Source organism: Cibotium barometz, chromosome 57, assembly GCF_041138505.1.
Source record: "Cibotium barometz isolate CiBa-2024 chromosome 57, ASM4113850v1, whole genome shotgun sequence".
In the NCBI taxonomy this organism is placed as follows: Eukaryota; Viridiplantae; Streptophyta; class Polypodiopsida; order Cyatheales; family Cibotiaceae; genus Cibotium; species Cibotium barometz.
In genome coordinates this window covers 32324604-32348907 of record NC_141102.1, presented here as the reverse complement: position 1 = coordinate 32348907, position 24304 = coordinate 32324604, and positions in this window count along the sequence as shown.

Sequence of the window (24304 nt, the reverse complement as noted above, 5' to 3'; positions counted from 1 at the left end):
GATGAGGGCATCTCGCGTTTTTCAAGTGGGAGAGAATGTAAGATTCCTCCCCAGCCTCTCAAAATGTCCAGCATCTTCTCCTGTAATCAATCCCTCTTCAGAAATATAAAAGACTTATTTCTAACTGTTTTAACCTAGAGAGAGAAAATATTCTAGAGAGAGAATATTCAGATTTTTAATATTTTTGGATAGAAAATTATCTCATCTTATTAAAATAAGTTCCCCTGAAACAGAAATTCAAAAAGAATTTTCCAATGTGCAATTGGAATTAATTGGAAATGTGTATAAAGGACCTTAGCCTAAGGGTCTAGATTTTCAGAAATTTTTGGATTATGGTCCAATTAAGGTTCCTATGGGCCAATAGCATCAATCCATGTGTAGGGAGGAGATAAATCCAATTTGTAAAAGAAGATACCCAAAAATGAGTAAATGCTCACATAGGATGAAGAGTTGAAAATGTACAAGGTTTATTAGTAAAAAACTATGAGCAATATTAAAAATATGAGATATTTTGGGTATCCAAAAATGAGTAAATGCTCACATAAGATGAAGAGTTGAAAATGTACAAGGTTTATTAGTAAATAAACACATATGTAAGGAAGGGGAGTTCTTTAAAGAAGGTGCATATTTCACATAAGATGAAGAGTTGAAAATGTACAAGGTTTATTAGTAAAAAAACTATGACACATATGTAAGGAAGAGGAGTTCTTTAAAGGAGGTGCATATTTCACATAAGATGAAGAGTTGAAAATGTACAAGGTTTATTAGTAAAAAACTATGAGCAATATTAAAAATATGAGATATTTTGGGTATCCAAAAATGAGTAAATGCTCACATAAGATGAAGAGTTGAAAATGTACAAGGTTTATTAGTAAATAAACACATATGTAAGGAAGGGGAGTTCTTTAAAGGAGGTGCATATTTCACATAAGATGAAGAGTTGAAAATGTACAAGGTTTATTAGTAAAAAAACTATGACACATATGTAAGGAGGAGGAGTTCTTTAAAGGAGGTGCATAATTCACATAAGATGAAGAGTTGAAAATGTACAAGGTTTATTAGTAAAAAACTATGAGCAATAAAATTTTGACACATATGTAAGGAAGGGGAATTCTTTAAAGGAGGTGCATATTTCACATGCTTGAATGAGTTTTAAACTCAAAAATAATGTGATATTTTTATCTCTCATCTCTCTTGAACCAAACCAAATCAAAATGGAACCAAACCGAATCAAAAAGTAACCAAACTAGGTCCAAATCTAGTCCAAATTCAACCAAACTGACTTGGAAAATTCTAGAATCAGTTTGTTTGATTAGGAGCTCACTTTTTCCTATAAATAGAAGCCTCCCCTTGTTGAAAAAAATATAGTGTCTTATGCATTGTTACTCTACTCCACTTAATTGGGTCTTCAGATGGAAGTGTCGCAATTATATAGAATCCCTGACTTGCTTGAGACCTAGACATGATAGTATTTACCTTATAATTCCAAGGGCCGTGACTACCCGTATATACCTAGAGTATACTGCAGCTCTTTACTGACAGTATATACGAGTAAATCTAAGACTTGAAATTATAAGCGTTAATGCTATCTAGATGATGATTTTGAATGTGATTGATATGATTTTTAATTCTGTTTGAGAATTGATGAATTGATTTGGATTCTGATTGAAAATGCTGATTGAAAAAATGTTGATTTTTAAAAATTAGTTGAAATATAATGAAACCACAATGAGGGGGAATGGGACGAGTCCCTGTGATGATATTCATAACTAGAATGATGATAATGAATTCAACAAATCACTATGAGATTAGTGGGTTGTGCTGTCAGATTGCTACTGTTAATACTTGACCGGTAGATCAAGTTAAGGGATGTCAAATTGAGGACTAACTTAACTGGAATTCCCGTGAAGGAAGGTTTCGAAGGAAATTTTTCGGTCTAATGGACCATTATCATGTTAAAGATATGAATGATATGATCTGAATGAATTGTTATTTAATGATGAGTTCTATATAAGGGATATTTATCCCAGTGTTCTGTTGGGTTGACCAGAATATAAGGAACCCTAGAATAAAATTGGATGTTAAGAAAAAGAGCTGTCCTCTACCTTGCGAGATGAGGACATCTCGCACTTTTTAAGTGGGGTAGAATGTAAGATTCCTCCCCAGCCTTCGAGGTATACAGGAGTAAGAATCTCCCTTTCTGATCTTATAATTATTCCCTCTCTAAAATAAAAGAAAGTTTCAGTTTAAAAAAGGAAGACCCTTTCCCTAGAATACTTCTCAGGAGTCCCACCTGTTTTAAGGATTTAGAACAATGAGTTCAGAAGTGAGAATCGGTGTTTTGGATACCAAGGTTTTGGTTTTCATTCGAGTACGGCCCAAAAGAAGTTCTTTATCTCTTGGGGAGTATAAGAAGTTATCCCCCCCCAGATATTGTGACCTTTATATCTGAATTCAACGAAAGTAGGTGACTTAGCCTACAAGCTTCTTTTATCTCTTCATCTCAAAATTCTTAATGCCTTCTATAGAAAAATGTGTCAAACACAAATCATAGAAAGACGGTAAAACTTCACTGGCAAGTTACCGTTGGCTTCTAGGTTACGCTAGCTCCTTCCTTTATATAAGTCGTAACTTTTACTTGTCGCTCACAATAATCTTACTCCCATCAATCTCCTTTCTTTCTTAATCTCCTTCATGGCCTGGCAACAAGAATTAGTTTTATCCATAATGATTCCTCACCTTCAAGACGCAAGTGAGTCTGTGAAGAAGGATTTTATAGAACAGTATGAGCGCTCACTTTTCCCTCACTTGGGAACTTCTGTAGCTCAGACCAAATGGCGGACCTATCAAGACATAACTAGGGTAACACCCTGGGGTCAGCAGCACTTTCGTAATAATGTCCGCTTGGCCATGGTTATTGAAGCCTTGGGTTTGGGTCCCCGATACTACTGCGTCATGAGATCAAGGCATCTTGGGTTTTCTGAGCGGGTCTTCTTACTGGCGTGTTTTCTTCCTCATGAGAAGATATGCCTTTATCCCGTTTTTGGCTTGCCCTCTCAGAGGTCCTTTTGTTAGATCGCCTCATACCACTGAGATAGGCGCGACAATAACCAACAGAATCATTCCCATAGATGAGTTACCTTATACGTGCGCAGCTTGTGAGTGCTGCTTTTGTGATCATATGATGGACGGGCTTATGGAAGTGTAAAGAGTTCTTCTATCTTTACTGTATATGTTCCAAGAATGAATAAAGTTTAAATCTTGTTCTTGTCTTGACCCTTACTCTCTTTGAGACTTTTTTAATTGGTGATTAATCTTAATTAATTTTTTTTTTCTCTCAGTCTCATACTTGTGCATCTTGCGAAATTACCCCCAGTTTGCGAGATGAGGGCATCTCGCGTTTTTCAAGTGGGAGAGAATGTAAGATTCCTCCCCAGCCTCTCAAAATGTCCAGCATCTTCTCCTGTAATCAATCCCTCTTCAGAAATATAAAAGACTTATTTCTAACTGTTTTAACCTAGAGAGAGAAAATATTCTAGAGAGAGAATATTCAGATTTTTAATATTTTTGGATAGAAAATTATCTCATCTTATTAAAATAAGTTCCCCTAAAACAGAAATTCAAAAAGAATTTTCCAATGTGCAATTGGAATTAATTGGAAATGTGTATAAAGGACCTTAGCCTAAGGGTCTAGATTTTCAGAAATTTTTGGATTATGGTCCAATTAAGGTTCCTATGGGCCAATAGCATCAATCCATGTGTAGGGAGGAGATAAATCCAATTTGTAAAAGAAGATACCCAAAAATGAGTAAATGCTCACATAAGATGAAGAGTTGAAAATGTACAAGGTTTATTAGTAAAAAACTATGAGCAATATTAAAAATATGAGATATTTTGGGTATCCAAAAATGAGTAAATGCTCACATAAGATGAAGAGTTGAAAATGTACAAGGTTTATTAGTAAATAAACACATATGTAAGGAAGGGGAGTTCTTTAAAGAAGGTGCATATTTCACATAAGATGAAGAGTTGAAAATGTACAAGGTTTATTAGTAAAAAAACTATGACACATATGTAAGGAAGAGGAGTTCTTTAAAGGAGGTGCATATTTCACATAAGATGAAGAGTTGAAAATGTACAAGGTTTATTAGTAAAAAACTATGAGCAATATTAAAAATATGAGATATTTTGGGTATCCAAAAATGAGTAAATGCTCACATAAGATGAAGAGTTGAAAATGTACAAGGTTTATTAGTAAATAAACACATATGTAAGGAAGGGGAGTTCTTTAAAGGAGGTGCATATTTCACATAAGATGAAGAGTTGAAAATGTACAAGGTTTATTAGTAAAAAAACTATGACACATATGTAAGGAAGAGGAGTTCTTTAAAGGAGGTGCATAATTCACATAAGATGAAGAGTTGAAAGTGTACAAGGTTTATTAGTAAAAAACTATGAGCAATAAAATTTTGACACATATGTAAGGAAGGGGAATTCTTTAAAGGAGGTGCATATTTCACATGCTTGAATGAGTTTTAAACTCAAAAATAATGTGATATTTTTATCTCTCATCTCTCTTGAACCAAACCAAATCAGAATGGAACCAAACCGAATCAAAAAGTAACCAAACTAGGTCCAAATCTAGTCCATATTCAACCAAACTGACTTGGAAAATTCTAGAATCAGTTTGTTTGGTTAGGAGCTCAATTTTTCCTATAAATAGAAGCCTCCCCTTGTTGAAAAAAATATAGTGTCTTATGCATTGTTACTCTACTCCACTTAAGCCAAGAACTGTGAATTCTTTAATAATTCACTAGTTTTTGATACTTCTCTCTTTCTTCAATCCCCATTGGTGACTCCATCAACATACTAAACCAATTGATTGGTTGGGGGCCTCTACCGTGAACAAAGAATCAAGCAAATTATAAGATAAGTATAGTGAATTTTGATCTTTTCTATAATTTCTCAATGATTCTCTCTTCTCAACCCCTCTCAAGCTTGAGAAGCTTAATTGGTATGGTTTTTTGAAATGCTATTGAAGTTAATTAATTAATGTTAGTTAAGAATTACATAAAATTCTATTTATATTTAATTCTAATGGTTTTTCTCTCTCTCACTTAAGAAATGATCATACTCATGACCCTTTTTCAATCCAAATGAAGCTTTTCATAAGGCTTTTCCTTAATCCAAGATTAAGCTATGCTTGAGGCCAAATTAATGGCTTTTTTCTATGCTTTTAGTTTATGTATATTGATGATTCAATCCATTATGGATTGATGATCCAATTAGAGACCATTCTAATTATTTCCTTAATGATAATCTTTATCCCTTAGAAAAAATTGAGATTTATCAGACATAGTAGCCGCGCTATGGCAAAATTTTTATAGAAATTACGCATAAAATAATTTCATTCAAAGCATAAAAAGAGGACTTCCTACCATATTTTAGGAACTATCATCCTAGATTAATTAAAAGAATTTTATTATGCATGGAGATGTGGATGTTTGCATGTAGATGTAGATGTATGGATGTGAGTGTGAATGTGGAGGTGGATGTATGCATGGAGATGTGGATGTATGCATGTAGAAGTAGATGTATAGATGAGGATGTAAATGGAGATGTGGATGGATGCATGTAGATGTAGATGTATAGATGTGGATGTGAATGGAGATGTGGTTGTATGCATGTAGATGTAGATGTATAGATGTGGATGTGGATGTATGCATGTAGATGTAGATGTATAGATGTAGATGTGAATGGAGATGTGGATGCATGCATGTAGATGTAAATGTATAAATGTGGATGTGGATGTGGAGGTGGATGTATGCATGTAGATGTAGATGTGGATGTGGATGTGGAGGTGGATGTATGCTTGTAGATGTAGATGTATAAATGTGGATGTGAATGTGGAGGTGGATGTATGCATGTAGATGTAGATGTGGATGTGGATGTGGAGGTGGATGTATGCATGTAGATGTAGATGTATAAATGTGGATGTGAATGTGGAGTTGGATGTATGCATGTAGATGTAGATGTGGATGTGGATGTGGAGGTGGGTGTATGCATGTAGATGTAGATGTATAAATGTGGATGTGAATGTGGAGGTGGATGTATGCATGTAGATGTAGATGTATGGAGGAGAATGTGAATGTGGATGTGGATGTATGCATAGAGATGTGGATGTATGCATGTAGATGTGAATGTACGCATATAGATGTGGATGTATGGATGTGAATGTGCATGTAGATGTGGATGTATGGATGTGGATGCATGAATGTGCATGTAGATGTGGATGTGAAAATAGATGTATGGATGTAGATGTGGATGTATGGATGTGAATGTGGATGTGGATGTGGATATATGTATGGATGTGGATATATGTATGGATGTGAATATATGATATGTGATGTGAAGGAATCTGAAGTGATGAGATGAAAAATGATGTGTTGGGATGAGTATACATGTAAATGGAATATGGAATAAGTAATGTGGATTGATGAGGGATAATGTGGAAGAATGAAAGTTAAAATAGAAACTGTATTGTAAACTGTTTGTAAATGCTGTTTGTAAATGACTGTTTTATGTCAGGAATGCTGGGGGAGCATTTTGACCATCTTGTGATTAAGGTCGTGGAGACCTAACTGATAAAGTTACAACTGCTGACGGAGAGTCAATGAAGGACGTCTCGCGTAGCAAGGTCGGCCGAGGTCTTGACCAGCCTCGGTGCGATTAAAATGGTGAGCTTCCGGTACGGTGGATGAGGGGCCAAGGAAGCCGCCTATGAGTGAAGCGCTAGGTCACCTGCGAAGGATCCTAGAGGGTGCTGACCATACGGTGCTCGGGCTCTGGGTCGCCTAGGATACCCACGCGTGCGTCGAGGAAGATATTGGAACAAGAGTAGGAGTTGTTTTCTGAAATCGGGCATGGATCTGGTTGATTGACCTTGCTGGTCTTCAATGGATGAGTCCATGGCTCTTTATATGGATCTGTTGGTTGATCTTGCTGATCTTCAACGAGAGTCCATTTTGATAAGTGATTATATTGCCAAGTATTATGGGCTAGGGATTAGGAAACGACCCCTGTGTGGATAGGTGGTGAGCGTCCTAGTTGCCAATGATGCCATAGATACTCTGATGAAGGAATGATGGGAAAAGTAAGAATTAACTGGATAAATTCGAAGATGGTGATCAGTGATACTATGGTTTTATTAAAGGATTGTTTTAAACTGGTTGAATCAATGAAAAGGCAATTTCATATTGGGTGTGTGAGTGGTGTGACTAGTTTTATTTTTGCATGAACATCCGGCTAGGGGGCCTTGGAACTCTTTTTCTTGGTACCCGGGACAAAACCTAACCAAATTCTTAATTGGATATCCCATCACTACAGTGGTTGGGTGGTTGGCTAACCCATGGGATCGGATGGGGTTAGGCTGGACTGATGGATCCGTAAATCGAGACTCAAACTTTTGTTTTTACGATAGATAAAATAAATCCCGGACAGTAACTGTTCTATGGATAGGAATCAACGGCTGTGCCTCTTGAATGGAAAAAAAAGCGTTGATCCCAATGATCCAACTGCAAGTTCTTCCTTGACCTGACCAAGTATCTTATAGATGTAATTGGATCAGCTCGATCAGAAATAATCTTGACTACGTTAGAGTAAAAAGTTATCCTGGTGGAATCGCCCGTGCTTTCCGGTAAAGGAAGTTTTTTCGGGTTCGGTTTTGGAACAACCGACGGATTAGTCTCTTATCCGGATATCCATGGGTGAGGCCCCGAATGTGGGACCCCTGTCCCGCGCGAGAAGTGCTACTTCCGCTGCCTGTATCCCGAATCTGTTGCTCGGTGGGAACAGGGATCTTACAGTTGGTATCAGAGCATTTGGTTAATAAAGATCAACTGAGAAGACAAATATGTCAAAAATTTATCAAGAAACATAAAAAGGTTATAATTGTGTGAGATAATTCATACAATTTGGTATTCAAATGGAAATTCGTAATTTTGGTAATTGGGACTTCAGATGGAAGTGCCGCAATTATATAGATTCCCTGACTTGCTTGAGGCCTAGACATGATAGTATTTACCTTATAATTCCAAGGGCCCTGACTACCCGTATATACCGAGAGTATACTGCAGCTCTTTACTGACAGTATATACGAGTAAATCTAAGACTTGAAATTATAAGCGTTAATGCTATCTAGATGATGATTTTGAATGTGATTGATATGATTTTTAATTCTGTTTGAGAATTGATGAATTGATTTGGATTCTGATTGAAAATGCTGATTGAAAAAATGTTGATTTTTAAAAATTAGTTGAAATATAATGAAACCACAATGAGGGGGAATGGGACGAGTCCCTGTGATGATATTCATAACTAGAATGATGATAATGAATTCAGCAAATCACTATGAGATTAGTGGGTTGTGCTGTCAGATTGCTACTGTTAATACTTGACCGGTAGATCAACTTAAGGGATGTCAAATTGAGGACTAACTTAACTGGAATTCCCGTGAAGGAAGGTTCCGAAGGAAATTTTTCGGTCTAATGGACCATTATCATGTTAAAGATATGAATGATATGATCTGAATGAATTGTTATTTAATGATGAGTTCTATATAAGGGATATTTATCCCAGTATTCTGTTGGGTTGACCAGAATATAAGGAACCCCAGAATAAAATTGGATGTTAAGAAAAAGAGCTGTCCTCTACCTTGCGAGATGAGGACATCTCGCACTTTTTAAGTGGGGTAGAATGTAAGATTCCTCCCCAGCCTTCAAGGTATACAGGAGTAAGAATCTCCCTTTCTGATCTTATAATTATTCCCTCTCTAAAATAAAAGAAAGTTTCTGTTTAAAAAAGGAAGACCCTTTCCCTAGAATACTTCTCAGGAGTCCCACCTGTTTTTAAGGATTTAGAACAATGAGTTCAGAAGTGAGAATCGGTGTTTTGGATACCAAGGTTTTGGTTTTCATTCGAGTACGGCCCAAAAGAAGTTCTTTATCTCTTGGGGAGTATAAGAAGTTATCCCCCAGATATTGTGACCTTTATATCTGAATTCAACAAAAGTAGGTGACTTAGCCTACAAGCTTCTTTTATCTCTTCATCTCAAAATTCTTAATGCCTTCTATAGAAAAATGTGTCAAACACAAATCATAGAAAGACGGTAAAACTTCAGTGGCAAGTTACCGTTGGCTTCTAGGTTACGCTAGCTCCTTCCTTTATATAAGTCGTAACTTTTACTTGTCGCTCACAATAATCTTACTCCCATCAATCTCCTTTCTTTCTTAATCTCCTTCATGGCCTGGCAACAAGAATTAGTTTTATCCATAATGATTCCTCACCTTCAAGATGCAAGTGAGTCTGTGAAGAAGGATTTTATAGAACAGTATGAGCGCTCACTGTTCCCTCACTTGGGAACTTCTGTAGCTCAGACCAAATGGCGGACCTATCAAGACATAACTAGGGTAACACCCTGGGGTCAGCAGCACTTTCGTAATAATGTCCGCTTGGCCATGGTTATTGAAGCCTTGGGTTTGGGTCCCCGATACTACTGCGTCATGAGATCAAGGCATCTTGGGTTTTCTGAGCGGGTCTTCTTACTGGCGTGTTTTCTTCCTCATGAGAAGATATGCCTTTATCCCGTTTTTGGCTTGCCCTCTCAGAGGTCCTTTTGTTAGATCGCCTCATACCACTGAGATAGGCGCGATAATAACCAACAGAATCATTCCCATAGATGAGTTACCTTATACGTGCGTAGCTTGTGAGTGTTGCTTTTGTGATCATATGATGGACGGGCTTATGGAAGTGTAAAGAGTTCTTCTATCTTTACTGTATATGTTCCAAGAATGAATAAAGTTTAAATCTTGTTCTTGTCTTGACCCTTACTCTCTTTGAGACTTTTTTAATTGGTGATTAATCTTAATTAATTTTTTTTTTCTCTCAGTCTCATACTTGTGCATCTTGCGAAATTACCCCCAGTTTGCGAGATGAGGGCATCTCGCGTTTTTCAAGTGGGAGAGAATGTAAGATTCCTCCCCAGCCTCTCAAAATGTCCAGCATCTTCTCCTGTAATCAATCCCTCTTCAGAAATATAAAAGACTTATTTCTAACTGTTTTAACCTAGAGAGAGAAAATATTCTAGAGAGAGAATATTCAGATTTTTAATATTTTTGGATAGAAAATTATCTCATCTTATTAAAATAAGTTCCCCTGAAACAGAAATTCAAAAAGAATTTTCCAATGTGCAATTGGAATTAATTGGAATTGTGTATAAAGGACCTTAGCCTAAGAATCTAGATTTTCAGAAATTTTTGGATTATGGTCCAATTAAGGTTCCTATGGGCCAATAGCATCAATCCATGTGTAGGGAGGAGATAAATCCAATTTGTAAAAGAAGATACCCAAAAATGAGTAAATGCTCACATAAGATGAAGAGTTGAAAATGTACAAGGTTTATTAGTAAAAAACTATGAGCAATATTAAAAATATGAGATATTTTGGGTATCCACCAAAAATGAGTAAATGCTCACATAAGATGAAGAGTTGAAAATGTACAAGGTTTATTAGTAAATAAACACATATGTAAGGAAGGGGAGTTCTTTAAAGAAGGTGCATATTTCACATAAGATGAAGAGTTGAAAATGTACAAGGTTTATTAGTAAAAAAACTATGACACATATGTAAGGAAGAGGAGTTCTTTAAAGGAGGTGCATATTTCACATAAGATGAAGAGTTGAAAATGTACAAGGTTTATTAGTAAAAAACTATGAGCAATATTAAAAATATGAGATATTTTGGGTATCCAAAAATGAGTAAATGCTCACATAAGATGAAGAGTTGAAAATGTACAAGGTTTATTAGTAAATAAACACATATGTAAGGAAGGGGAGTTCTTTAAAGGAGGTGCATATTTCACATAAGATGAAGAGTTGAAAATGTACAAGGTTTATTAGTAAAAAAACTATGACACATATGTAAGGAGGAGGAGTTCTTTAAAGGAGGTGCATAATTCACATAAGATGAAGAGTTGAAAATGTACAAGGTTTATTAGTAAAAAACTATGAGCAATAAAATTTTGACACATATGTAAGGAAGGGGAATTCTTTAAAGGAGGTGCATATTTCACATGCTTGAATGAGTTTTAAACTCAAAAATAATGTGATATTTTTATCTCTCATCTCTCTTGAACCAAACCAAATCAAAATGAAACCAAACCGAATCAAAAAGTAACCAAACTAGGTCCAAATCTAGTCCATATTCAACCAAACTGACTTGGAAAATTCTAGAATCAGTTTGTTTGGTTAGGAGCTCAATTTTTCCTATAAATAGAAGCCTCCCCTTGTTGAAAAAAATATAGTGTCTTATGCATTGTTACTCTACTCCACTTAAGCCAAGAACTGTGAATTCTTTAATAATTCACTAGTTTTTGATACTTCTCTCTTTCTTCAATCCCCATTGGTGACTCCATCAACATACTAAACCAATTGATTGGTTGGGGGCCTCTACCGTGAACAAAGAATCAAGCAAATTATAAGATAAGTATAGTGAATTTTGATCTTTTCTATAATTTCTCAATGATTCTCTCTTCTCAACCCCTCTCAAGCTTGAGAAGCTTAATTGGTATGGTTTTTTGAAATGCTATTGAAGTTAATTAATTAATGTTAGTTAAGAATTACATAAAATTCTATTTATATTTAATTCTAATGGTTTTTCTCTCTCTCACTTAAGAAATGATCATACTCATGACCCTTTTTCAATCCAAATGAAGCTTTTCATAAGGTTTTTCCTTAATCCAAGATTAAGCTATGCTTGAGGCCAAATTAATGGCTTTTTTCTATGCTTTTAGTTTATGTATATTGATGATTCAATCCATTATGGATTGATGATCCAATTAGAGACCATTCTAATTATTTCTTTAATGATAAGCTTTATCCCTTAGAAAAAATTGAGATTTATCAGACATAGTAGCCGCGCTATGGCAAAATTTTTATAGAAATTACGCATAAAATAATTTCATTCAAAGCATAAAAAGAGGACTTCCTACCATATTTTAGGAACTATCATCCTAGATTAATTAAAAGAATTTTATTATGCATGGAGATGTGGATGTTTGCATGTAGATGTAGATGTATGGATGTGAGTGTGAATGTGGAGGTGGATGTATGCATGGAGATGTGGATGTATGCATGTAGAAGTAGATGTATAGATGAGGATGTAAATGGAGATGTGGATGGATGCATGTAGATGTAGATGTATAGATGTGGATGTGAATGGAGATGTGGTTGTATGCATGTAGATGTAGATGCATAGATGTGGATGTGGATGTATGCATGTAGATGTAGATGTATAGATGTAGATGTGAATGGAGATGTGGATGCATGCATGTAGATGTAGATGTATAAATGTGGATGTGGATGTGGAGGTGGATGTATGCATGTAGATGTAGATGTGGATGTGGATGTGGAGGTGGATGTATGCTTGTAGATGTAGATGTATAAATGTGGATGTGAATGTGGAGGTGGATGTATGCATGTAGATGTAGATGTGGATGTGGATGTGGAGGTGGATGTATGCATGTAGATGTAGATGTATAAATGTGGATGTGAATGTGGAGGTGGATGTATGCATGTAGATGTAGATGTGGAGGTGGATGTATGCATGTAGATGTAGATGTGGATGTGGATGTGGAGGTGGATGTATGCATGTAGATGTAGATGTATAAATGTGGATGTGAATGTGGAGGTGGATGTATGCATGTAGATGTAGATGTGGATGTGGATGTGGAGGTGGATATATGCATGTAGATGTAGATGTGGATGTGGATGTGGAGGTGGGTGTATGCATGTAGATGTAGATGTATAAATGTGGATGTGAATGTGGAGGTGGATGTATGCATGTAGATGTAGATGTATGGAGGAGAATGTGAATGTGGATGTGGATGTATGCATAGAGATGTGGATGTATGCATGTAGATGTGAATGTACGCATATAGATGTGGATGTATGGATGTGAATGTGCATGTAGATGTGGATGTATGGATGTGGATGCATGAATGTGCATGTAGATGTGGATGTGAAAATAGATGTATGGATGTAGATGTGGATGTATGGATGTGAATGTGGATGTGGATGTGGATATATGTATGGATGTGAATATATGATATGTGATGTGAAGGAATCTGAAGTGATGAGATGGAAAATGATGTGTTGGGATGAGTATACATGTAAATGGAATATGGAATAAGTAATGTGGATTGATGAGGGATAATGTGGAAGAATGAAAGTTAAAATAGAAACTGTATTGTAAACTGTTTGTAAATGCTGTTTGTAAATGACTGTTTTATGTCAAGAATGCTGGGGGAGCATTTTGACCATCTTGTGATTAAGGTCGTGGAGACCTAACTGATAAAGTTGCAACTGCTGAACGGAGAGTCAATGAAGGACGTCTCGCGTAGCAAGGTCGACCGAGGTCTTGACCAGCCTCGGTGCGATTAAAATGGTGAGCTTCCGGTACGGTGGATGAGGGGCCAAGGAAGCGGCCTATGAGTGAAGCGCTAGGTCACCTGCGAAGGATCCTAGAGGGTGCTGACCATACAGTGCTCGGGCTCTGGGTCGCCTAGGATACCCACGCGTGCGTCGAGGAAGATATTGGAACAAGAGTAGGAGTTGTTTTCTGAAATCGGGCATGGATCTGGTTGATTGACCTTGCTGGTCTTCAATGGATTAGTCCATGGCTCTTTATATGGATCTGTTGGTTGATCTTGCTGATCTTCAACGAGAGTCCATTTTGATAAGTGATTATATTGCCAAGTATTATGGGCTAGGGATTAGGAAACGGCCCCTGTGTGGACAGGTGGTGAGCGTCCTAGTTGCCAATGATGCCATAGATACTCTGATGAAGGAATGATGGGAAAATTAAGAATCAACTGGATAAATTGGAAGATGGTGATCAGTGATACTATGGTTTTATTAAAGGATTGTTTTAAACTGGTTGAATCTGTGAAAAGGCAATTTCATATTGGGTGTGTGAGTGGTGTGACTAGTTTTATTTTTGCATGAACATCCGGCTAGGGGGCCTTGGAACTCTTTTTCTTGGTACCCGGGACAAAACCTAACCAAATTCTTAATTGGATCCCATCACTACAGTGGTTGGGCGGTTGGCTAACCCATGGGATCGGATGGCTGGACTGATGGATCTGTAAATCGAGACTCAAACTTTTGTTTTTACGATAGATAAAATAAATCCCGGACAGTAACTGTTCTATGGATAGGAATCAACGACTGTGCCTCTTGAATGGGGAAAAAAGCGTTGATCCCAATGATCCAAGTTCAAGTTCTTCCTTGACTTGACCAAGTATCTTATAGATGTAATTGGATCAGCTCGATCAGAAATAATCTTGACTACGTTAGAGTAAAAAGTTATCCTGGTGGAATCGCCCCTGCTTTCCGGTAAAGGAAGTTTTTCCGGGTTCGGTTTTGGAACAACCGACGGATTAGTCTCTTATCCGGATATCCATGGGTGAGGCCCCGAATGTGGGACCCCTGTCCCGCGCGAGAAGTGCTACTTCCGCTGCCTGTATCCCGAATCTGTTGCTCGGTGGGAACAGGGATCTTACAGTTGGTATCAGAGCATTTGGTTAATAAAGATCAACTGAGAAGACAAATATGTCAAAAATTTATCAAGAAACACAAAAAGGTTATAATTGTGTGAGATAATTCATACAATTTTGTATTCAAACGGAAATTCGTAATTTTGGTAATTGGGTCTTCAGATGGAAGTGCCGCAATTATATAGAATCCCTGACTTGCTTGAGGCCTAGACATGATAGTATTTACCCTATAATTCCAAGGGCCGTGACTACCCGTATATACCGAGAGTATACTGCAGCTCTTTACTGACAGTATATACGAGTAAATCTAAGACTTGAAATTATAAGCGTTAATGCTATCTAGATGATGATTTTGAATGTGATTGATATGATTTTTAATTCTGTTTGAGAATTGATGAATTGATTTGGATTCTGATTGAAAATGCTGATTGAAAAAATGTTGATTTTTAAAAATTAGTTGAAATATAATGAAACCACAATGAGGGGGAATGGGACGAGTCCCTGTGATGATATTCATAACTAGAATGATGATAATGAATTCAGCAAATCACTATGAGATTAGTGGGTTGTGCTGTCAGATTGCTACTGTTAATACTTGACCGGTAGATCAAGTTAAGGGATGTCAAATTGAGGACTAACTTAACTGGAATTCCCGTGAGTGAAGGAAGGTTTCGAAGGAAATTTTTCGGCCTAATGGACCATTATCATGTTAAAGATATGAATGATATGATCTGAATGAATTGTTATTTAATGATGAGTTCTATATAAGGGATATTTATCCCAGTGTTCTGTTGGGTTGACCAGAATATAAGGAACCCCAGAATAAAATTGGTTGTTAAGAAAAAGAGCTGTCCTCTACCTTGCGAGATGAGGACATCTCGCACTTTTTAAGTGGGGTAGAATGTAAGATTCCTCCCCAGCCTTCGAGGTATACAGGAGTAAGAATCTCCCTTTCTGATCTTATAATTATTCCCTCTCTAAAATAAAAGAAAGTTTCTGTTTAAAAAAGGAAGACCCTTTCCCTAGAATACTTCTCAGGAGTCCCACCTGTTTTAAGGATTTAGAACAATGAGTTCAGAAGTGAGAATCGGTGTTTTGGATACCAAGGTTTTGGTTTTCATTCGAGTACGGCCCAAAAGAAGTTCTTTATCTCTTGGGGAGTATAAGAAGTTATCCCCCCCCAGATATTGTGACCTTTATATCTGAATTCAATGAAAGTAGGTGACTTAGCCTACAAGCTTCTTTTATCTCTTCATCTCAAAATTCTTAATGCCTTCTATAGAAAAATGTGTCAAACACAAATCATAGAAAGACAGTAAAACTTCACTGGCAAGTTACCGTTGGCTTCTAGGTTACGCTAGCTCCTTCCTTTATATAAGTCGTAACTTTTACTTGTCGCTCACAATAATCTTACTCCCATCAATCTCCTTTCTTTCTTAATCTCCTTCATGGCCTGGCAACAAGAATTAGTTTTATCCATAATGATTCCTCACCTTCAAGACGCAAGTGAGTCTGTGAAGAAGGATTTTATAGAACAGTATGAGCGCTCACTTTTCCCTCACTTGGGAACTTCTGTAGCTCATACCAAATGGCGGACCTATCAAGACATAACTAGGGTAACACCCTGGGGTCAGCAGCACTTTCGTAATAATGTCCGCTTGGCCATGGTTATTGAAGCCTTGGGTTTGGGTCCCCGATACTACTGCGTCATGAGATCAAGGCATCTTGGGTTTTCTGAGTGGGGCTTCTTACTGGCGTGTTTTCTTCCTCATGAGAAGATATGCCTTTATCCCGTTTTTGGCTTGCCCTCTCAGAGCTCCTTTTGTTAGATCGCCTCATACCAGTAAGATAGGCGCGGCAATAACCAACAGAATCATTCCCATAGATGAGTTACCTTATACGTGCGCAGCTTGTGAGTGCTGCTTTTGTGATCATATGATGGACGGGCTTATGGAAGTGTAAAGAGTTCTTCTATCTTTACTGTATATGTTCCAAGAATGAATAAAGTTTAAATATTGTTCTTGTCTTGACCCTTACTCTCTTTTAGACTTTTTTAATTGGTGATTAATCTTAATTAAAATTTTTTTTTCTCTCAGTCTCATACTTGTGCACCCCCAGTTTTGCGAGATGAGGGCATCTCGCGTTTTTCAAGTGGGAGAGAATGTAAGATTCCTCCCCAGCCTCTCAAAATGTCCAGCATCTTCTCCTGTAATCAATCCCTCTTCAGAAATATAAAAGACTTATTTCTAACTGTTTTAACCTGGAGAGAGAAAATATTCTAGAGAGAGACTATTCAGATTTTTAATATTTTTGGATAGAAAATTATCTCATCTTATTAAAATAAGTTCCCCTGAAACAGAAATTCAAAAAGAATTTTCCAATGTGCAATTGGAATTAATTGGAAATGTGTATAAAGGACCTTAGCCTAAGGGTCTAGATTTTCAGAAATTTTTGGATTATGGTCCAATTAAGGTTCCTATGGGCCAATAGCATCAATCCATGTGTAGGGAGGAGATAAATCCAATTTGTAAAAGAAGATACCCAAAAATGAGTAAATGCTCACATAAGATGAAGAGTTGAAAATGTACAAGGTTTATTAGTAAAAAACTATGAGCAATATTAAAAATATGAGATATTTTGGGTATCCAAAAATGAGTAAATGCTCACATAAGATGAAGAGTTGAAAATGTACAAGGTTTATTAGTAAATAAACACATATGTAAGGAAGGGGAGTTCTTTAAAGAAGGTGCATATTTCACATAAGATGAAGAGTTGAAAATGTACAAGATTTATTAGTAAAAAAACTATGACACATATGTAAGGAAGAGGAGTTCTTTAAAGGAGGTGCATATTTCACATAAGATGAAGAGTTGAAAATGTACAAGGTTTATTAGTAAAAAACTATGAGCAATATTAAAAATATGAGATATTTTGGGTATCCAAAAATGAGTAAATGCTCACATAAGATGAAGAGTTGAAAATGTACAAGGTTTATTAGTAAATAAACACATATGTAAGGAAGGGGAGTTCTTTAAAGGAGGTGCATATTTCACATAAGATGAAGAGTTGAAAATGTACAAGGTTTATTAGTAAAAAAACTATGACACATATGTAAGGAGGAGGAGTTCTTTAAAGGAGGTGCATAATTCACATAAGATGAAGAGTTGAAAATGTACAAGGTTTATTAGTAAAAAACTATGAGCAATAAAATTTTGACACATATGTAAGGAAGGGGAATTCTTTAAAGGAGGTGCATATTTCACATGCTTGAATGAGTTTTAAACTCAAAAATAATGTGATATTTTTATCTCTCATCTCTCTTGAACCAAACCAAATCAAAATGGAACCAAACCGAATCAAAAAGTAACCAAACTAGGTCCAAATCTAGTCCATATTCAACCAAACTGACTTGGAAAATTCTAGAATCAGTTTGTTTGGTTAGGAGCTCAATTTTTCCTATAAATAGAAGCCTCCCCTTGTTGAAAAAAATATAGTGTCTTATGCATTGTTACTCTACTCCACTTAAGCCAAGAACTGTGAATTCTTTAATAATTCACTAGTTTTTGATACTTCTCTCTTTCTTCAATCCCCATTGGTGACTCCATCAACATACTAAACAAATTGATTGGTTGGGGGCCTCTACCGTGAACAAATAATCAAGCAAATTATAAGATAAGTATAGTGAATTTTGATCTTTTCTATAATTTCTCAATGATTCTCTCTTCTCAACCCCTCTCAAGCTTGAGAAGCTTAATTGGTATGGTTTTTTGAAATGCTATTGAAGTTAATTAATTAATGTTAGTTAAGAATTACATAAAATTCTATTTATATTTAATTCTAATGATTTTTCTCTCTCTCACTTAACAAATGATCATACTCATGACCCTTTTTCAATCCAAATGAAGCTTTTCATAAGGCTTTTCCTTAATCCAAGATTAAGCTATGCTTGAGGCCAAATTAATGGCTTTTTTCTATGCTTTTAGTTTATGTATATTGATGATTCAATCCATTATGGATTGATGATCCAATTAGAGACCATTCTAATTATTTCCTTAATGATAATCTTTATCCCTTAGAAAAAATTGAGATTTATCAGACATAGTAGCCGCGCTATGGCAAAATTTTTATAGAAATTACGCATAAAATAATTTCATTCAAAGCATAAAAAGAGGACTTCCTACCATATTTTAGGAACTATCATCCTAGATTAATTAAAAGAATTTTATCATGCATGGAGATGTGGATGTTTGCATGTAGATGTAGATGTATGGATGTGAGTGTGAATGTGGAGGTGGATGTATGCATGGAGATGTGGATGTATGCATGTAGAAGTAGATGTATAGTTGAGGATGTAAATGGAGATGTGGATGGATGCATGTAGATGTAGATGTAGATGTATAGATGTGGATGTGAATGGAGATGTGGTTGTATGCATGTAGATGTAGATGTATAGATGTGGATGTGGATGTATGCATGTAGATGTAGATGTATAGATGTAGATGTGAATGGAGATGTGGATGCATGCATGTAGATGTAGATGTATAAATGTGGATGTGGATGTGGAGGTGGATGTATGCATGTAGATGTAGATGTGGATGTGGATGTGGAGGTGGATGTATGCTTGTAGATGTAGATGTATAAATGTGGATGTGAATGTGGAGGTGGATGTATGCATGTAGATGTAGATGTGGATGTGGATGTGGAGGTGGATGTATGCATGTAGATGTAGATGTATAAATGTGGATGTGAATGTGGAGGTGGATGTATGCATGTAGATGTAGATGTGGATGTGGATGTGGAGGTGGGTGTATGCATGTAGATGTAGATGTATAAATGTGGATGTGAATGTGGAGGTGGATGTATGCATGTAGATGTAGATGTATGGAGGAGAATGTGAATGTGGATGTGGATGTATACATAGAGATGTGGATGTATGCATGTAGATGTGAATGTACGCATATAGATGTGGATGTATGGATGTGAATGTGCATGTAGATGTGGATGTATGGATGTGGATGCATGAATGTGCATGTAGATGTGGATGTGAAAATAGATGTATGGATGTAGATGTGGATGTATGGATGTGAATGTGGATGTGGATGTGGATATATGTATGGATGTGAATATATGATATGTGATGTGAAGGAATCTGAAGTGATGAGATGAAAAATGATGTGTTGGGATGAGTATACATGTAAATGGAATATGGAATAAGTAATGTGGATTGATGAGGGATAATGTGAAAGAATGAAAGTTAAAATAGAAACTGTATTGTAAACTGTTTGTAAATGCTGTTTGTAAATGACTGTTTTATGTCAAGAATGCTGGGGGAGCATTTTGACCATCTTGTGATTAAGGTCGTGGAGACCTAACTGATAAAGTTGCAACTGCTGACGGAGAGTCAATGAAGGACGTCTCGCGTAGCAAGGTCGGCCGAGGTCTTGACCAGCCTCGGTGCGATTAAAATGGTGAGCTTCCGGTACGGTGGATGAGGGGCCAAGGAAGCGGCCTATGAGTGAAGCGCTAGGTCACCTGCGAAGGATCCTAGAGGGTGCTGACCATACGGTGCTCGGGCTCTGGGTCGCCTAGGATACCCACGCGTGCGTCGAGGAAGATATTGGAACAAGAGTAGGAGTTGTTTTCTGAAATCGGGCATGGATCTGGTTGATTGACCTTGCTGGTCTTCAATGGATGAGTCCATGGCTCTTTATATGGATCTGTTGGTTGATCTTGCTGATCTTCAACGAGAGTCCATTTTGATAAGTGATTATATTGCCAAGTATTATGGGCTAGGGATTAGGAAACGGCCCCTGTGTGGACAGGGGGTGAGCGTCCTAGTTGCCAATGATGCCATAGATACTCTGATGAAGGAATGATGGGAAAATTAAGAATCAACTGGATAAATTGGAAGATGGTGATCAGTGATACTATGGTTTTATTAAAGGATTGTTTTAAACTGGTTGAATCTGTGAAAAGGCAATTTCATATTGGGTGTGTGAGTGGTGTGACTAGTTTTATTTTTGCATGAACATCCGGCTAGGGGGCCTTGGAACTCTTTTTCTTGGTACCCGGGACAAAACCTAACCAAATTCTTAATTGGATCCCATCACTACAGTGGTTGGGCGGTTGGCTAACCCATGGGATCGCGGATGGGGTTAGGCTGGACTGATGGATCCGTAAATCGAGACTCAAACTTTTGTTTTTACGATAGATAAAATAAATCCCGGACAGTAACTGTTCTATGGATAGGAATCAACGGCTGTGCCTCTTGAATGGGGAAAAAAGCGTTGATCCCAATGATCCAAGTGCAAGTTCTTCCTTGACCTGACCATGTATCTTATAGATGTAATTGGATCAGCTCGATCAGAAATAATCTTGACTACGTTAGAGTAAAAAGTTATCCTGGTGGAATCGCCCGTGCTTTCCGGTAAAGGAAGTTTTTCCGGGTTCGGTTTTGGAACAACCGACGGATTATTCTCTTATCCGGATATCCATGGGTGAGGCCCCGAATGTGGGACCCCTGTCCCGTGCGAGAAGTGCTACTTCCGCTGCCTGTATCCCGAATCTATTGCTCGGTGGGAACAGGGATCTTACAGTTGGTATCGGAGCATTTGGTTAATAAAGATCAACTGAGAAGACAAATATGTCAAAAATTTATCAAGAAACACAAAAAGGTTATAATTGTGTGAGATAATTCATACAATTTGGTATTCAAACGGAAATTCGTAATTTTGGTAATTGGGACTTCAGATGGAAGTGCCGCAATTATATAGATTCCCTGACTTGCTTGAGGCCTAGACATGATAGTATTTACCTTATAATTCCAAGGGCCGTGACTACCCGTATATACCGAGAGTATACTGCATCTCTTTACTGACAGTATATACGAGTAAATCTAAGACTTGAAATTATAAGCGTTAATGCTATCTAGATGATGATTTTGAATGTGATTGATATGATTTTTAATTCTGTTTGAGAATTGATGAATTGATTTGGATTCTGATTGAAAATGCTGATTGAAAAATGTTGATTTTTAAAAATTAGTTGAAATATAATGAAACCACAATGAGGGGGAATGGGACGAGTCCCTGTGATGATATTCATAACTAGAATGATGATAATGAATTCAGCAAATCACTATGAGATTAGTGGGTTGTGCTGTCAGATTGCTAATAATAATACTTGACCGGTAGATCAAGTTAAGGGATGTCAAATTGAGGACTAACTTAACTGGAATTCCCGTGAGTGAAGGAAGGTTCCGAAGGAAATTTTTCGGCCTAATGGACCATTATCATGTTAAAGATATGAATGATATGATCTGAATGAATTGTTATTTAATGATGAGTTCTATATAAGGGATATTTATCCCAGTGTTCTGTTGGGTTGACCAGAATATAAGGAACCCCAGAATAAAATTGGATGTTAAGAAAAAGAGCGGTCCTCTACCTTGCGAGATGAGGACATCTCGCACTTTTTAAGTGGGGTAGAATGTAAGATTCCTCCCCAGCCTTCGAGGTATACAGGAGTAAGAATCTCCCTTTCTGATCTTATAATTATTCCCTCTCTAAAATAAAAGAAAGTTTCTGTTTAAAAAAGGAAGACCCTTTCCCTAGAATACTTCTCAGGAGTCCCACCTGTTTTAAGGATTTAGAACAATGAGTTCAGAAGTGAGAATCGGTGTTTTGGATACCAAGGTTTTGGTTTTCATTTGAGTACGGCCCAAAAGAAGTTCTTTATCTCTTGGGGAGTATAAGAAGTTATCCCCCAGATATTGTGACCTTTATATCTGAATTCAACAAAAGTAGGTGACTTAGCCTACAAGCTTCTTTTATCTCTTCATCTCAAAATTCTTAATGCCTTCTATAGAAAAATGTGTCAAGCACAAATCATAGAAAGACGGTAAAACTTCACTGGCAAGTTACCGTTGGCTTCTAGGTTACGCTAGCTCCTTCCTTTATATAAGTCGTAACTTTTACTTGTCGCTCACAATAATCTTACTCCCATCAATCTTCTTTCTTTCTTAATCTCCTTCATGGCCTGGCAACAAGAATTAGTTTTATCCATAATGATTCCTCACCTTCAAGACGCAAGTGAGTCTGTGAAGAAGGATTTTGTAGAACAGTATGAGCGCTTACTTTTCCCTCACTTGGGAACTTCTGTAGCTCAGACCAAATGGCGGACCTATCAAGACATAACTAGGGTAACACCCTGGGGTCAGTAGCACTTTCGTAATAATGTCCGCTTGGCCATGGTTATTGAAGCCTTGGGTTTGGGTCCCCGATACTACTGCGTCATGAGATCAAGGCATCTTGGGTTTTCTGAGCGGGTCTTCTTACTGGCGTGTTTTCTTCCTCATGAGAAGATATGCCTTTATCCCGTTTTTGGCTTGCCCTCTCAGAGGTCCTTTTGTTAGATCGCCTCATACCACTGAGATAGGCGCGGAAATAACCAACAGAATCATTCCCATAGATGAGTTACCTTATACGTGCGCAGCTTGTGAGTGCTGCTTTTGTGATCATATGATGGACGGGCTTATGGAAGTGTAAAGAGTTCTTCTATCTTTACTGTATATGTTCCAAGAATGAATAAAGTTTAAATCTTGTTCTTGTCTTGACCCTTACTCTCTTTGAGACTTTTTTAATTGGTGATTAATCTTAATTAAATTTTTTTTTTCTCTCAGTCTCATACTTGTGCACCCCCAGTTTTGCGAGATGAGGGCATCTCGCGTTTTTCAAGTGGGAGAGAATGTAAGATTCCTCCCCAGCCTCTCAAAATGTCCAGCATCTTCTCCTGTAATCAATCCCTCTTCAGAAATATAAAAGACTTATTTCTAATTGTTTTAACCTGGAGAGAGAAAATATTCTAGAGAGAGAATATTCAGATTTTTAATATTTTTGGATAGAAAATTATCTCATCTTATTAAAATAAGTTCCCCTGAAACAGAAATTCAAAAAGAATTTTCCAATGTGCAATTGGAACTAATTGGAAATGTGTATAAAGGACCTTAGCCTAAGGGTCTAGATTTTCAGAAATTTTTGGATTATGGTCCAATTAAGGTTCCTATGGGCCAATAGCATCAATCCATGTGTAGGGAGGAGATAAATCCAATTTGTAAAAGATTAAGATACCCAAAAATGAGTAAATGCTCACATAAGATGAAGAGTTGAAAATGTACAAGGTTTATTAGTAAAAAACTATGAGCAATATTAAAAATATGAGATATTTTGGGTATCCAAAAATGAGTAAATGCTCACATAAGATGAAGAGTTGAAAATGTACAAGGTTTATTAGTAAATAAACACATATGTAAGGAAGGGGAGTTCTTTAAAGAAGGTGCATATTTCACATAAGATGAAGAGTTGAAAATGTACAAGGTTTATTAGTAAAAAAACTATGACACATATGTAAGGAAGAGGAGTTCTTTAAAGGAGGTGCATATTTCACATAAGATGAAGAGTTGAAAATGTACAAGGTTTATTAGTAAAAAACTATGAGCAATATTAAAAATATGAGATATTTTGGGTATCCAAAAATGAGTAAATGCTCACATAAGATGAAGAGTTGAAAATGTACAAGGTTTATTAGTAAATAAACACATATGTAAGGAAGGGGAGTTCTTTAAAGGAGGTGCATATTTCACATAAGATGAAGAGTTGAAAATGTACAAGGTTTATTAGTAAAAAAACTATGACA